At 43.0% G+C, this 16037-nt stretch overlaps 1 protein-coding gene across 8 annotated transcripts in view; it reads right to left on the bottom strand.

Annotated features, from left to right (window-relative positions):
- The window catches only part of PTK2B (protein tyrosine kinase 2 beta), a 94376-nt gene extending 78859 nt beyond the window's left edge, over nt 1-15517 (bottom strand). For 4 of the 8 annotated variants that reach the window (XM_063300428.1, XM_063300437.1, XM_063300445.1 and 1 more), the window contains exon 1: nt 15064-15364. The gene's annotated coding sequence lies outside the window, so the exon portion shown is untranslated. Of the gene's footprint in view, nt 1-15063; nt 15366-15424 lie in introns of those variants that run through there. The other 4 variants (XM_063300470.1, XM_063300454.1, XM_063300421.1 and 1 more) reach the window with 3 other exon arrangements.
- Between the last annotated feature and the right edge of the window lie 520 nt (nt 15518-16037).

The following is a 16037-nucleotide window of genomic DNA, read 5'->3' as shown; positions in this document are numbered from 1 at the left end:
AATATGTTGAATAATGCAGGGATAAGCACTAATTTCAGACAAATCTCTATATAAAACAAAAAAAAATGTTATTTATCCCTTGAGAACTATTTGACTCCTGCAAATATGAGTTCTTCATTCATTAATAAAGTAGAATTAATCACATAATCTATCCTTAAAAGCATCAAAAGTGAGTATTATTTTTGGATATGAGAAACTGCAGTTATATTGGCTATATTGGTTGTTGGACTGCAAAAGGAATTATCTAAAATATCTTCCCCCAATCCATCATCTCTCATATTCTCTACCACCACATGCTGAAATGGTCTTGCTTTATAGTTCATCACATTTAGAAAGAAGGATTGGGGATGACTGGTTCTTTTAAAAAGCGCTGCAGTTTGGGGGGGCTGAGTTTGAGAGGGCTGAAGTATTGCATCAATTTAAAATATCAAAGAATGTGAATGTGCACCCATGCAGGCCTGTGCATACATACACACACACACACAGGATTCCCTGCTGTCTCAGCAGCTATGTGAATTGCTTGGTAAGTCCTGACAGGGCACAAGCCAGCAACAGAACTTTTTAGGAGATAATGATAAGAAAGTGTAACTCAAAACATCTTAGGCTCTGAGATGATGGGCTCTATTCCCATCACATGTATGGTCTCCTCCTGAGTGGCAATGGCTCTCCATGCTTTTCCCAGCCCTCCTACCTGAGGTGCCAAGGGACTCAACCTGCAGCCAATGGCATGCAAAGCCTATTTCCACAGCCCCGTCAGCTGTCATTCAATCACAGGGGCATTGCTGCCCCCTCTGCAAACTTCCTCTCTGCAGACCTTTTATGACAGGGTGGATGACCCTTTGGGACTTGAAAGCCCCCCCCCCCCCCATTTCGACTGTTGGTATTTCCAGCCTCTACGGGACACAGAATTAATGGAGGGATATCCAAGGGGTATGCAATCCTTTTTCCTTTGAGGATAGTTGGTCTTTTTTATTTGAGAGTTTTAATTTTTCATTTATTTTTTAACAGATAATTGATGTGTTCCAGAAAGAAGAAAATTAGTTACGGTTCTGAAAATTTCCATTTTTCGACCACATTTTGCTGGCAAATCCTGGGAGAGCTGGGAACCATAAAGGTGAGACTCAGGCCACATTCTGAGTTGCTCGTTCCACTGGGAGTGGAAAAACAGAATAGCTCCTCTTCAATAACTACATTTCTTGCTCAAAAAATAGGCCAAGCAGAAGGAAGCAACGCTGCATCATCATCACCATCATCACCATCATCATCTCTAATCCACCCAATCTTGGGTTGGAATACAAAGTTACTGAAAACACTATCAACACTAAACATAAGAAAACAACCTCAACAATACATTAATATCTGTAATATGATGGGGTGGAGGAAGAATCCTGATCACCACTTTTTTCTATCCCAGCGAGCAAAGACAAAACAGATACACATTTGGAGTTACCAAAGTACCTTTAGAGTCCAGTGAGTCCATGAACAGCTTCGCTCTGTGCATCAAGGTCACGGACCTCTCTCTCTAAAGAGACTCAGAAACTGAGTATCCCAAAAGAACATCCCAAAAGTGACTCCTATTTGAAGGAGTCATATATTCTGGCTAAAGCTCTGAAAAAATGCTGTTTTAATCACACAGGAAATACTTTTTGCAGGAATCATGATGGCTGCCTCATCACCAACATTTCTACCTCACTGTTCTTCTGGCATCATGACTAAACACCAAAGCTATGCCAAACTGGAATAAGGTGCCCCAGGCAATAAACTCATTTTAAATATTCTATATTAACATTGCACAGTATAATATTGGCTGGATGTTCATGCCAAGAGCTGCTTTGCACATGACACAGTGCCAAGAATAAGTTTTCTTCCCAAATATATGCAAAGTAATAATAAGCCACTCCTAGCTTCCTAAGGTAAGTAATTCTACAATATAAATTTCTTGCTGTCATACATTACAGTGTCTTGTCAATGCCCCGTATCAAATTAGGGCAATACTTTGGTTTGTCCAATTCAAATATCACAAAATGGAAAGCGATCATTCCAGTTCTGTAGAAATGTTAAGCAAAGTCACATTGAGCTTGATGGTCTTATAAATCTTATAAATGAATAAATATTGTTTTTTGGCAAGGGTGGGACTGGGGGGGCTGGCTTATTCTGAAGTCATGGATGGAGTCTGCACTTAGTCATAAACTTAGGACAGATGTGGAAGAAGCTGGAATTTCTACTGGTATTATGCAGATTCCCCTACAACTAGAATAAATCCAAGCATGTTTTAAAAGAGCCACACAGTCAGTTGTTTATATCTACTATTTCTACCACACCTTTAGTCTTAAAAAAAGTCCGAAAGACAAATAGACAATAGGAACGGCAAAACCACTTAAAATGACACTCCAAAAAGAGGTTAGCCGAAATAAAACAGCTTTCAATAGAATTAAGTGACAATCTATCACCTAAGCTTTGAACAATGGGAGACATCTTATCTCTAGTCTCATCAATGGAAGAATAACTCAGGGTCTCCACACTCTATGTACATCTCTTTGGATTCTGGCAGTAAACATGAAAGCTTTATGGAAAACATAAGGCACAAAGAGATGCTAGTATTTCTGTTGGTTCCAACTAAAGCACTATAGATTGATCAATGTCAACTCTTAGTGACCACATAGATAGATTTTCTCCATAAGGATCTGTCCTAACCTGGTCTGGCACACCCATTGCCATTGTGACTGAGTCCATCCACCTGGCTGTTGGTCGTCCTCTTCTTCTCTTTCCTTCCACCTTTCCCAGCATCAGAGACTTCTCCAGAGAGCTAGATCTTAAGGCCTGCAATCTGGGCACATGGAGAAACATGTGCAGTGTGGATGTGCTACATGCTGAACTGTAGCTTAATAACTGTAGTTATCAAACCCATACTATCCTCCAAGAAATAAGAGCCAGCTCAATTTATTTCAGGTATCTAACTTGAATTTGGAAAGGTCTGAATATTATGAGCATCTGAAGCTACCTTAAACGTGGTTTGGTTTGATACCATGCCATTACTTTGTTTGGTGTAGGGTTAGTGGCTGGTGTGAATTTATAAGCCATGGTATAATTATAAGCCATGCTGTGGTTTATAAACCATGATTTACTAACTAGTCAATAAACAGTTAAAACAACCTATGTGTGAACCCTACCACTCCTTGTGATCAGCCAATCCAGTCTTAGCACTTTACTATCAGACCATAGAACGTAACATTTATTTATTTATTTATTAGACAGTTTAACAGGCCGCCCAACTCACACACAGTGACTCCGGGCGGCATACAAAATTAAAAACCAAAAAACACAATAGACACCCCCCCAGCGGCAGCAAGCCCATTCATGCTAGCCACTTGATAGACTCCAAACATGTCACATAATTGCCTAACCCAGAGTTTCCCAAATGTTCTTGGCTCCCGGTGCACTTAGAGGTTCCCAAACTGTGCACCACAGCACCCCAAGATGCTGCAGTGAACTCACCAACAGTTCCATTCACTAAGTAGTAAAATACCCCATGGTGCCCCTGTGAGTTTGCTGCAGTGCCCCAGGGCGCCATGCTGCACTGTCTAGGAAGTGCAGACCTAACCAGATGAAGGAATGCCATTTTAGGAAATAACTCTGTTCATGCCCTTCAGTCTGCCTGGTATCTCATGAGTTCTTCTGCCAGGAGATCTCTGGCAAGGCTTCATTACATCAATGGCTTTTTTTCCCCTTTGTCCAGACAGACAGCAAAGGCTGTGGCTTGGACATCGCAGCCAATCTGAGGTGTATTTTATGGCTGCTCCATCTTAGGAGTGACTATTGTAACAGAATGCATTGTGCTTTCAGCCACTCTAAATCTTTTCTTCCTAGGAGAATTGTCTGAGAGGGGCTTGGGCAATGCCCCATGGCTAATTAAGTCTTTGAAGTTCCACATACCTGACTGAGAAAGGGTAATTGGCCCTGCTCCTGATCCAGGTTAAGACTGTTCTTCTCCCAGTACTGACTGAGTTAACAGGTTCATGCAAATGGATAAATGTTTGGTCAGTAACTTAACTGTACTGAATGACCCAGTCACTGAATCAGATCATTGGTCCGGCCAGGCACAACTCCGACTAGTGGCAATTTGGTTACCTACTATATTTAAATGGGCTAAGAAATCTAGGCCTATTTGAATGTAAAGCACATACCCTGACTCCTGAAATTAGTTATGTGGTCTCATGGACACAAATTGGATACACTGGGGATCCTTTTTATGGGCATCTAATCTAATCCATCTTTTAGCTCCAACTGATCTCAGTTGGACTAATTTAAATACGTATGTAATCTACATACTGAAATCAATGGAACTTCTGGACAGGGCTCAGAATTGCATCCCATTAAAAACACACGCGCACACACACACACACACACACACACACACACACACTTTTCTGAATGCTCATCGTACTACTCCAGAAGTTTCCATTTATTGTTCTGAAAATAAAACGAAACAACACAGTTATTCTTTCCTCTGTAGTAACGGAATTATTTAATTACCCCTTTCCCCACTTCAATTCCAAGCTATTCCAAATTGAAGCTTGTGTGAATTCTCCTCTACAATCTGGCTGCATTCATGCAACCTGCTTAATCTGGTTACTGAATTAACCCATACAGTGGAACTATAAATTAACTAAATGGACTCAATTCATGCAACATGTGCAGCTGTAAAACCAAACCAAACCAAAATTAACAGTAACCAAGCTTAGCAAGTTGTCTGAGTGCATCTGCTAAGTCTGTACTCAACCTGGTGAAATGTACAGAATGAACATAGTCAGTATCCTAGGTTGTCTTTAAGTGCTCTCTTGACATCCTGCAGCACGTCTCTCTCTCAGTGTCCTTACGTAGGATACTCTGCTATTCCTCTGCATAGGCTCTTTTAGCATTAAAATAGAGGAAGAAGTTGCTCAAACCAAGAGAGGATCCCACACTTAATACACTGCATCAATAAGAAGGAACACACGATTCACATTGAACAAGTCTATGCTGGACATAGCCAATCTGATGTGTATGTCCAGACTGCTGGTACTTACCCAACCACGTACACCCACACAACTGCCCTTCAAGCTGCTGCTGGAGCTATCCAGCCAGCACTAGAGCTGCCATCTTTTTTTGCCAGCTCTGCTCCTCTGTTCTCAGCAGATGCCCAGCACACAGACTGTAGCAAGTAGAATCATTCCTGCCAATGCAAGTCACTGGTCAGGAAAAACTTTTATCTGATGGATTAGTTCCTCTGACTGGCTTGCACATTATGCTAAGCCAAAATGTGGTTGATTTGGTGTTTTAGCCGAGCATCTTGTGTGAACCCAGGCATTCTGGTGAATAAATTATGGCTTATAACTTGGTGGGATATATAAGCACAGCCAAATGGGGCCTATTCAACATATTGTGGTTAAGCAAGTTATAGCTTAGTGACTATATCTAGATGGAATCAAAAGATAGAGGAACAGAACTGCTAGAAAGGAAAAGGGGCAGCTATCATGAGTCTTATGATGGAATTATGGTTCTCATTTTTTTGATGACTTGTTTTATTATTATTGTATTACTAATACAATTATTGTTGTATTTGTAACTTACTACTTGTGAGCCACTTAGAGTCACAATGATTGAGATGGCCCAAAAGCATTTGTTACAAATAAAAATAAATGTTGCTAAAAAAAACATTTGAACAAACCCTGGTCCAGAAGATATACTACCAGCCAGATCCATTGCAATATGAGCATGGCCAGTGCCCTCCTTGCCAGTTTGCTTGTGGGTCTAGATTCATTGTGGACTTTGCACTGATCATTGATAGTGAAAAGGAAAAGCTAATGCCAACTTGGTAGAAAAATGATCCTCCCAGCACTGTTACTGCTCAGTCATTTGTGCCTGCAATTTTGCTCGTGGATAGGTAAAACACTTGGTATGGAAAGGATTACCATTACCAAGTAGGAGTTTTTTCCAAAGAAAAAGAAAAGAGGGAACACAATGTTCATGAGTAGCAGCTGTTCTGCAAGAACACTGTAGAGCGTGGAAGCGTGCCCAAGAATCAAAGAACAAAAAATGCATTATCTTCTTGTTGGTGATGCCACCCAAAGCCTATCTCAGAAGCTGCCTTATACAGGGACAAACCACTGGTCCATCTCACCCAATATTGTCTGAGCTGTTGGCTATGAGAGGCCTATTTCATTCCCAACAAGCCCAGATCCCTTTTAATATAAAGATGCCCAAAACTTCTGCATGTTGTTATAGATTTAATATCAAAATATCAAAAAGGTGCTTCCAAACATGTGAGAGCACTCCCATAGCACCTGTTTGCAACTCTTTAAAGACGCTACATTTCTTCCAAGATTGTCCAGCTGCCCTCCACATTGCAGCATGATCCCCAGAAGAGAGATGTTTAGTTTATGGAGTTGTATAGAGGTGCTATGTGACCATCCCCGCACACTTCTAAGTACCTTTTTGCCTTCGAATGTGAAGTGCGGCACACTCCTAGTGCTATGTGACTGTGTGATGAAGCTACAGTTCCTCCTCTTATGCAGAGTGCACCAGTCTCATTCCTGAGGCTGGTAAGTATACCAAACCCTGCTCACATCTAAATAAATAAACAAATGAACAGTGGGGAGTGTAGTTCTGAGAGCTTTTTCAAACTGGGAGCAAAAATGTCACATGTCAGAGCAGCAAATAACTGCTCTAGCAAGTGAATTGCTCTTTCAGTTTATGAATAGCTTTTTTTTAACGCGATAAGTAAACATTCTCATGCTCCATTTGCAGGGAACTTTGATTAAGTAGGACAAAAGGCTATAGGGGCTCTCTGGAGAATATCCAGACTTGCATCTTCTACCCATGCAAAATCAGCTTTGGTGGTGATTTATTATGTGCCATTGAGTCGTTTTCGACTCTTAGAGACCACATACATTTTCTCCATGATGATCTGTCCCTAACCTGGTCTTTCAGTCTTCCAAAACTGCACCCATTGCCACTGTAACTGAGTCCATCCACCTTGCTGCTGGTCATCCACTTCTTCTCTTTCCTTCCACCTCTCCCAGCATTAGAGCCTTTTCCAGAGAGCTGGGTCTTTATATAATGTGTCCAAAGTATGATAATTTGAACCTAGTCATTTGTGCCTTGAATGAGAACTCTGGGTTGATTTGTTTGATGATCCACTGGATTGTTTTTTTGTTGTCCACAGTATTCTTAGGAGCCTTCTCCAATACCAAAGTTCAAAAGCATCAATACTCTTCCTATCCTACTTCTTCAAAGTCCAAGTTTTGCTTCCCTAGCACGTCACAGAAATAGCATGGCTTGCACAATTTTGGTCTTGGTAGGTATAGACACATCACGGCAGTTGAGCATCTTCTCCAGGGCCTTCTCGGCTGCTCTATCAAGTGCTAGTCTGTGGCATACTTCTTGACTGTTTGTTCCTTTACTGTTGATGGTTGATCCTAAAAGGCAGAAGCTATACAACACTTCAATACGTTCACTGTCAATTTTAAGGCTGGTTGTTCTACCTGTTGTCATTACTTTGACCTTCTTTATATTTAATTTTAATCCCATTTTTTCACATTGCTCCTTAACTCAGTTAAGTCACAGCAGGCAGCCCTGAGATATAAGGACAGTGATCTGAGTTATATGGATTACACAGGCCAGTATAAGGGCTACAGTTGATGTGGCTGGCTACCTATAGTGACCACATACATGAAGCCTTGCATAGGGACTGACAGCTTTTCAGCCAACATCTCCTATGGCTTTAGCAAGTGATTTAACTTGGATTCAGACACTTCAGTAAGCCATGATGTGGTTTGTTTGGTCTGGATTTAGTGTGTTCTGAGAACCCAGATAAAAGTGGCTTATTAACAAATTAAGGTTAAAGGAACTATGGCTTACAGCAATGCCAAAATGCTGCCTTTCATGGCACACAAAGCTTCATCTGTCAATTTCTGGAGATCCAAATGCTATTTAGTGCACAGGAGTAGAGGAAAGTTAAAGACTTGGCAATGCTGAACCATGATACTTATCTTCCCTCCTCATAATCCACAATGTATAAGCAAACATCCTACTTTCATACATATGTAAATGAGGCCCCAAGCCTTCTTTTGTGCTATTTTATATTAATATTTTATTTCTCTTCAGCAAAGGATCGTTACCTTGTCGTGGTGCTGGAGCTTGAGCACCTCAATGATGCCATGAGCTAAACCGTGAAGGGCCACCCAAGACAGGAAGGTCATGACAGAGAGGTCAGACTAAATGCGATCCCTGGGGAAGGTAATGGCAACCCACCCCAGTATTCTTGCCGTGAAAACTAAATGGATCAGGACAACCAGAGATATGTCAGTATACCATTGGAAGATGAGACCACCAGGTCGGAAGATGGTCCAAATGCTACTGGGGAGGAACAGAGGATGAGTTCAACTAGCCCCAGACGTGATGACGCAGCTAGCTCAAAGCCGAAAGGATGGCTAGTGGCCGACGGTGCTGGTTGCGAACGGCAAATCCGATGTTCTAAGGATCAACACACCACTGGAACCTGGAATGTAAGATCTATGAGCCAGGGCAAATTGGATGTGGTTATTGGTGAGATGTCAAGATTAAAGATAGACATTTTGGGCATCAGTGAACTGAAATGGACTGGAATGGGCCACTGCACATCAAATGACCACCAGATCTACTACTGTGGACAAGAGGACCACAGAAGAAATGGAGTAGCCTTCATAATTAATAGGAAAGTGGCTAAAGCAGTGCTTGGATACAATCCAAAAAAACGATAGAATGATCTCAATTCGAATTCAGGGCAAGCCATCTAACATCACAGTGATCCAAATATATGCCCCAACCACAGATGCTGAAGAAGCTGAAGTAGAGCAGTTCTATGAGGATCTGCAGCACCTACTGGACAACACACCTAAAAGAGATGTTATTTTCATCACAGGAGACCGGAACGCTAAGGTGGGCAGTCAAATGACACCTGGAATTACAGGTAAGCATGGGCTGGGAGAACAAAACGAAGCAGGACATAGGCTGATAGAATTCTGCCAAGACAACTCACTCTGCATAACAAACACTCTCTTCCAACAACCTAAGAGATGGCTTAGAGACATGGACTTCACCAGATGGACAACACCGAAATCAGACTGACTACATCCTTTGCAGCCAAAGGTGGCGGACATCTATACAGTCGGTAAAAACAAGACCTGGAGCTGACTGTAGTTCAGATCACAAACTTCTTATCGCACAATTTAGGATCAAACTAAAGAGATTAGGGAAGACCCACAGATCAGCTAGATATGAGCTCACTAATATTCCTAAGGAATATGCAGTGGAGGTGAAGAATAGATTTAAGGGACTGGACTTAGTAGATAGGGTCCCGGAAGAAATATGGACAGAAGTTCGCAACATTGTTCAGGAGGTGGCAACAAAATACATCCCAAAGAAAGAGAAAATCAAGAAGGCAAAATGGCTGTCTGCTGAGACACTAGAAGTAGCCCAAGAAAGAAGGAAAGCAAAAGGCAACAGCGATAGGGGGAGATATGCCCAATTAAATGCAAAATTCCAGAGGTTAGCCAGAAGAGATAAGGAATTATTTTTAAACAAGCAATGCGCGGAAGTGGAAGAAGACAATAGAATAGGAAGGACAAGAGACCTCTTCCAGAAAATTAGAAACATTGGAGGTAAATTCCAGGCCAAAATGGGTATGATCAAAAACAAAGATGGCAAGGACCTCACAGAAGAAGAAGAGATCAAGAAAAGGTGGCAAGAATATGCAGAAGACCTGTATAGGAAGGATAACAATATCGGGGATAGCTTTGACGGTGTGGTCAGTGAGCTAGAGCCAGACATCCTGAAGAGTGAGGTTGAATGGGCCTTAAGAAGCATTGCTAATAACAAGGCATCACACTGACAACAAAGGTCCGCATAGTTAAAGCAATGGTGTTCCCCGTAGTAACATATGGCTGTGAGAGCTGGACCATAAGGAAGGCTGAGAGAAGGAAGATCGATGCTTTTGAACTGTGGTGTTGGAGGAAAATTCTGAGAGTACCTTGGACTGCAAGAAGATCAAACCAGTCCATCCTCCAGGAAAGAAAGCCAGACTGCTCACTTGAGGGAATGATATTAAAGGCAAAACTGAAATACTTTGGCCACATAATGAGAAGACAGGACACCCTGGAGAAGATGCTGATGCTAGGGAGAGTGGAGGGCAAAAGGAAGGGGGGCTGACCAAGGGCCAGGTGGATGGATGATATTCTAGAGGTGACGGACTCGTCCCTGGGGGAGCTGGGGCTGTTGATGACCAACAGGAAGCTCTGGCGTGGGCTGGTCCATGAAGTCACGAAGAGTTGGAAGAGACTAAACGAATAAACAACAACCATTTTATTTCTCTTCATGTATTAATGAAATAAATTAGATCTTCTCATAAGAAAGAGGAAGAACTTTGGCAATGCCAATGGCCATTCTGTCCAATAAAGATCTTACCTTCATGAAACAAAGCAAGAGTGAGCCGGAGCTGACATAAGCCTCGATGTCCTCAAATAACTTCCCTAGGAAGGGAACTCATGGGAACATACAGAGATTTGAGCTATTTTTTTAGGTTTCAACTGTGGGAACCTGTTCTGATACATAGCTTTGGTTTTATGAACATACTAACTGGGTGGGACAAATGGGGATGACTTGAATGAGGAAACTCAAGACATTACAGAAGGGTTAGTTCACTTCAGGTTCTGTGGCTCATTATTGCTTTCAATCTTTCCTTTTAAAAAAATCTGAGTCTGACTGCAGTTTTTCATTCAGCTATATCCTTAGACCACAATATAGCTGTTCCCTTCTATCAACTTATCCAGTCCTTGAAACGTCTGTAAACAAGCACCTAATTTAGCAATAAGCAACTTAATTAAATTTGCACATATGCACTCAGTTGCATAATTGAACTTGATGATAGTCATTTGCAGAGAACAGATCTCATTTTTAGTTCAGATTTGGGAGAGAGAATAGACATTTCTCTAAAAAGTTCCTTAAACACAACAACTTTTTTTTTTTAAGTCTTCAATATATCTACAACCTGAGATGCTAATTCTTCCTCTCCTGCCACACAGATAGCAAATAGAAGCCAACTTAGATTCAGATCCTCTAAAAAATCGATAGCTAAACAATGTGTGTCAAGCTTTCTGCAACAAAGTAACATCCAAACACTCACATATGCACTGCAAAATTATGAAAAACAATTATCAATGTGTAGGCTGAATATGGTTCTTTTTTGCTCAGATAGCTTGGTTACTGCAATTCTGAGTTTAAATCCAAACCTCTGGAGGTTTCCCACAATCAGCTCCAAGCAATGTAGTAAGGTAAAGGTTTCCCTTGACGTAAAGTCCAGTCGAGTCCGACTCTAGGGGGCGGTGCTCATCTCCGTTTCAAAGCCTTGGAGCCGGCGTTGTCCCTAGGGACACTTCCGGGTCATGTGGCCAGCATGACTCACGGAACGCCGTTACCTTCCCGCCGAAGCGGTACCTATTAATCTACTCACATTTGCATGTTTTCGAACTGCTTGGTGTAGCAAGACCCTAATTCACAGTCATTGTTAAATATGTTTATCTATTCAGAGGTCCCGCCGCTTTCAAGGGGATGCTTAAGGAGTTAGGATTTCAGTTTTGGAAACTGTCATTTGGCATGAAGGAATTGTTGATAAAATCTGACCTTTACCTGAGATTTTTCAGGATGATGATCATATTATAATTCCCAAGATTCACTAGGAAAGCTGGTGCAAATGTATACATTTTGTACATGGGAATCATCAATTGTTAGCTGGCACATCAAAATGACAGGCTTAAATTCACCCAGGACTTCTCTCTTCTTCTCCTCCCTTCTCAGCCTGCCTAAAATTGGCTAACTACTGGCCAGGTTTATTTCTTTCTACAACTTCTGCTGACCTAAGAATGTATTAAAGCAGGATACAGTGATCGGTTAAGACAGCTTCTAAAGGACACTGAAGACATTCTATGAAGGTGAACCAGCATTAGTTGAGATAGTAAGACAGGACCTCCATGTTCAGAAATAGTATACCTGAATGCCAGATGCTGGAGGCAAGCAAATGGAGAAATGCCATTATTGTCCTTTGGCTGGCCACTGTTGGAAATGCATTCCCATCCAGCGATCAGAGATAAGCCTCTATCTTCCTTGTAAAGAACTGTGTAGTTTCAATCACAATGAAGCACAAATCTTCACACCAGAATCTTTCTTGGATTTTAACCTGACTCTGGACTGCACCATTACATATTATGGGTCTTTCAAGAAGCAACCGCAGACATATTGTCGCACTTGCACTTAACTAACCTGTCAAGGATAAGCATTCTAGCATATTCTCCTTCCTACTTGCTCATCTTCTATGTGTACAGATGGTATTTTTCTCAGTCTCTGGCTGAGTTCCACATGCTAAGGCAATGGCTGGATTTAAACAAAACAGTGAGCCTGTTGTGTGAACCCAACTTCTGTGACCTCCATCTCTATCCAGAGGTGGTTCTGTCCTGAAACAAGATGTCTATCTCATTTGTTACTTATTTTCTATTTTTTTTTCAATGTGGTGAAAAGCTTATTTACAAACAGGAACCTTGATATACTTGCATGGGAAGGCAGCATTAGGTTTTAGGGGCCCAAATTGTCAACTGATGCTTCACATAAGGAATACATATTTACATCCTTTATTTAAACTGCGGACTTTCTAGATTTTATTTGATATAAGCAAGATTGGAAGGAGAAAGATTCCTCGGGTTTGAATACATATTCCCTCCCCGCCAACAAAACTTTACATTAAATGCATCTCTTTTGCAATTACAACTTCCTGAGGCTTTTTCAGACATAAGATAACCTCCTTTCTGCAGGTTGTGGTGGAGGGAGGTGAGGCAAGGCTTCTCAGAGTGTCAATTAGCACCTTTAATCCCCAGAAGGCACAATAATCATTTGCAGGTCCATGTAAATTCAAACCAGCATTCTATTTAAAATCTGCAAACTAAACAATGCAATTTTTCTGGCTTTTTGTTGTTGTTGTTTGTTTGTTTTGGTTGTGAGAAAAAGAAAGCCAGTTAGGAGCGAGAACTTCTGCACAAAATTGTTGACAAGCAAAATCCACTTTATGACCTGACTCAAATGTTGCACTTAGCCACAATCTGCTTCATTAACAAGTTAGCAAGTTAACAATGGGCAGGATTATTTCCAGTTTCTTGATGATTTCTACTTCTTCTCCATGGCCATGGGACTTACCTTTAAAACTACAGCTCTACCTGAAACCTATAGCCAGAAAATATCTTGGGATATGTACAGAATACCTTTTCTTCAATAACAGATAATCATAACTAATTTCATCTCCAAATTTGAGAACAGAAAGGACTTCCCGAAAGCCACTGTGGCCAGGCAGCTTTATATTCAACATTTTGTTCTTTCAAGGGATACCTTTCTACCATAGAAGATCCACATTACCCCCATTATGATTAGGAAGTTTCTTTTTTCTTTACAATGTGCCCCCCAAAGCTTTCTAAATTCTATGTATTTAAAAACCAACCAAGTACCATGCCAGCAGATACAAAGAATGAAACTCAGTAAAAGTTATCCTTCAATTGTAAAATCTGAGTTTTCACATGGAAGAGTGGGACATCTCCAACTCTCTGAATATGAATATTTTCCAGCCCTTTTATTTTTTCCAAAAACATTAATAGAACAATATTTGTAGGGCCTGAAAAAAGCAAGCCCCACTATGCAACCAGATGCAAAGCAAAGCATTAAGTAAAATCCAAGTTTATGACAAGTTCTAGAAAGGAAGCCACATTAATCTGTTGCACTAAAACAAAGAATGTCTATGACATCTTAAAAACTGTTTTATGATTATCGTTATAGGTCAGAGCGCACCTCAAAAGTTTGCCCCCTCCTCTTCTTATGTCTCAAAAACATCAATTAGCCTTTAAAAGCCTCTCATCCCTTTTATATTGCAAACCATCTATTCAGCAGAGCAACCTGCAATGGTTGACAGATCTACTGATTGGAAATGACCCTTTTCCAGAAGGAAGATTCTCTGACCTCAATGGCGCTTAGTTCTAAAGAGATAAATAGGGTGACACTGTTAGAGCCTGATCTACAGACATCCAGTATAAACTGGTCCTCCCTCTTGTCTTATCAACTCAAATGTCTTAACAAATCAAATGTCAATCTGCCTAACAAGTACAACAGTCATGATATAACTGCTGAGAATTAACTGCTTGGTCACCAACTCCTTGCCAACATTCTTCCCCCACCCCCCAAATTCTAAATTGTTCTCGGCAAAAAAGAATAAGGAAAAAAAACGCGGTTCAAACAGCTACCACTGAGCAATCAACTTCAAAGTTTGGATGGGTCCACACAACACACTAAACCCGAGTTAACAAATCCAAACGGCTATCTTTATATATCATAAACGGACAGAAATAAACAAGAGATAGCCTGATTCATACAATGTACTGAGGCGAGAGCTGGGTTTCCCACAACACGCTAAGCCTCAAACTGCTACAGTACCCAGTCCGTTTTAAAAGAGTCCGGGCGTGTTGTGAGAACCCAGCCTAAGAGTTACCGCAGCGCTAGTCGGGGCGCTTTCTACTTCATCCGCCGGGGGTATCCGAGCGGATAGGTGGGTCTCCACCTGGCGCCCCCGTTCCCCCTTCCCTTTCCTAGGGACACGCCTAGCCCCAAGCCACGCAGGAGCAAAAGCTCCGTCTCCCGAGTGCCCCGGACCTCGGAAGGCGCGGCTCGAAGGGCGACTCAGCCCTAGCTGCAGAGAGGGGTCGCCTTGGCGTCTCAAAAGCCGCGCAGCAGAACCGAGAGGAAGCCCGAAAGGGTGCGCTGGGCGGGAGGGCCACCGCGACCTGGACTGCCACACCGCCTCCCCACTCTGCCTCCCTCTCCGGGATCAAGCCCGGCCAGAAAAGTACGGCCGGGGTTTCTCAGGCACGCACCGTCGCCTTCGTAGAAAAGCAAGAAGAGAAGGAAATCGGGAGGGGGAAAAGAAGGGGAAACAAGTGTCCCGACCGCCTCGCCTCCTACCTTTCAGCCCACCTTCGAAGCCGAAAGCCGTTCCGACGGGATCAAGAGCGCCGCGCGCCAGTTTGCTTCTTCGGTCCGAAGGAGGGAGCAGAAAAAAGGCCCTTTCCGAGGAAGCGCCCCCTCCCGCGTCCCTCCCTCCCTCTTGTCAGGCCCTTTCTGCCAAAGGCACCTCGCGCCCACTTCCTGGTTGCGTCTTCACTTCTCCCTGCCTGCAGTTACGCGTGTGTGTCAGGCTCCGGCGTGGTGCCAACGCTCTAACGCGCCTCTGAACCGAGCGGGAACCTGCCTCGGCACGAAAGGCGGACCGGCCTCTGGGCTGTTGCGCGACATTTCCCTCGCTCGGCCGGTCCGGGGAACTCACCTGAGGTCGATCCAGGCTACTCCTAGGCAGGGGCCGGCCTCGACCCTTCCAGGGAGGGTGCTGATGGTGGTAAAGGGTTTGTCCTACCACCGGCGCAGGGGAAATAAACTTTTGAACTCGTTCGCTACTCGGCGTCTGTGCATTTTCTCCTCTTTCTCGCCTTCACAGCTATGCATGTTAAGTGTAGCCACTCCCCTGGGTCTGGCTGCCCGCTTCCTTCAAGAGCTCAGAGAGGAGGAGTGCGAAACCGGGGCACGAATGTTCGGCGAACAAAAGGCCTCCAGTCACCGCGACCGTCGCAGAGGGAGCAAGGGAACGAAGCCCAGACGGCCTGCTCTCGGCAGGAGGGAGGAGGCAGCTGCTGGCCCTCGAATCCGCGCGCTTTTGAGGCGCCCCGGGACTGTCCGAATTCGGCCTAACGTCCAAGCTCGCCTAAGTTACAAGCGCCACGCATTTCCCAGCAGTGTCTGAAAATGAAAGCCCTCTGGGGCCAAACTCAAGCCCCAGCGCGGTGGAAAACAATGGAGGAGGGTTTGTGCTGAGCTGACAACCTCCAGGCTCTACAAAGAGTAAGATACACAATGTGAGGGCATGGAAAATAAGTGATCTTCCC

Source organism: Candoia aspera, chromosome 1 (genome assembly GCF_035149785.1).
Source record: "Candoia aspera isolate rCanAsp1 chromosome 1, rCanAsp1.hap2, whole genome shotgun sequence".
Taxonomy (NCBI): Eukaryota; Metazoa; Chordata; class Lepidosauria; order Squamata; family Boidae; genus Candoia; species Candoia aspera.
Note: the sequence above shows the minus strand (reverse complement) of the source record. Positions and strands in the feature narration are given on the sequence as shown.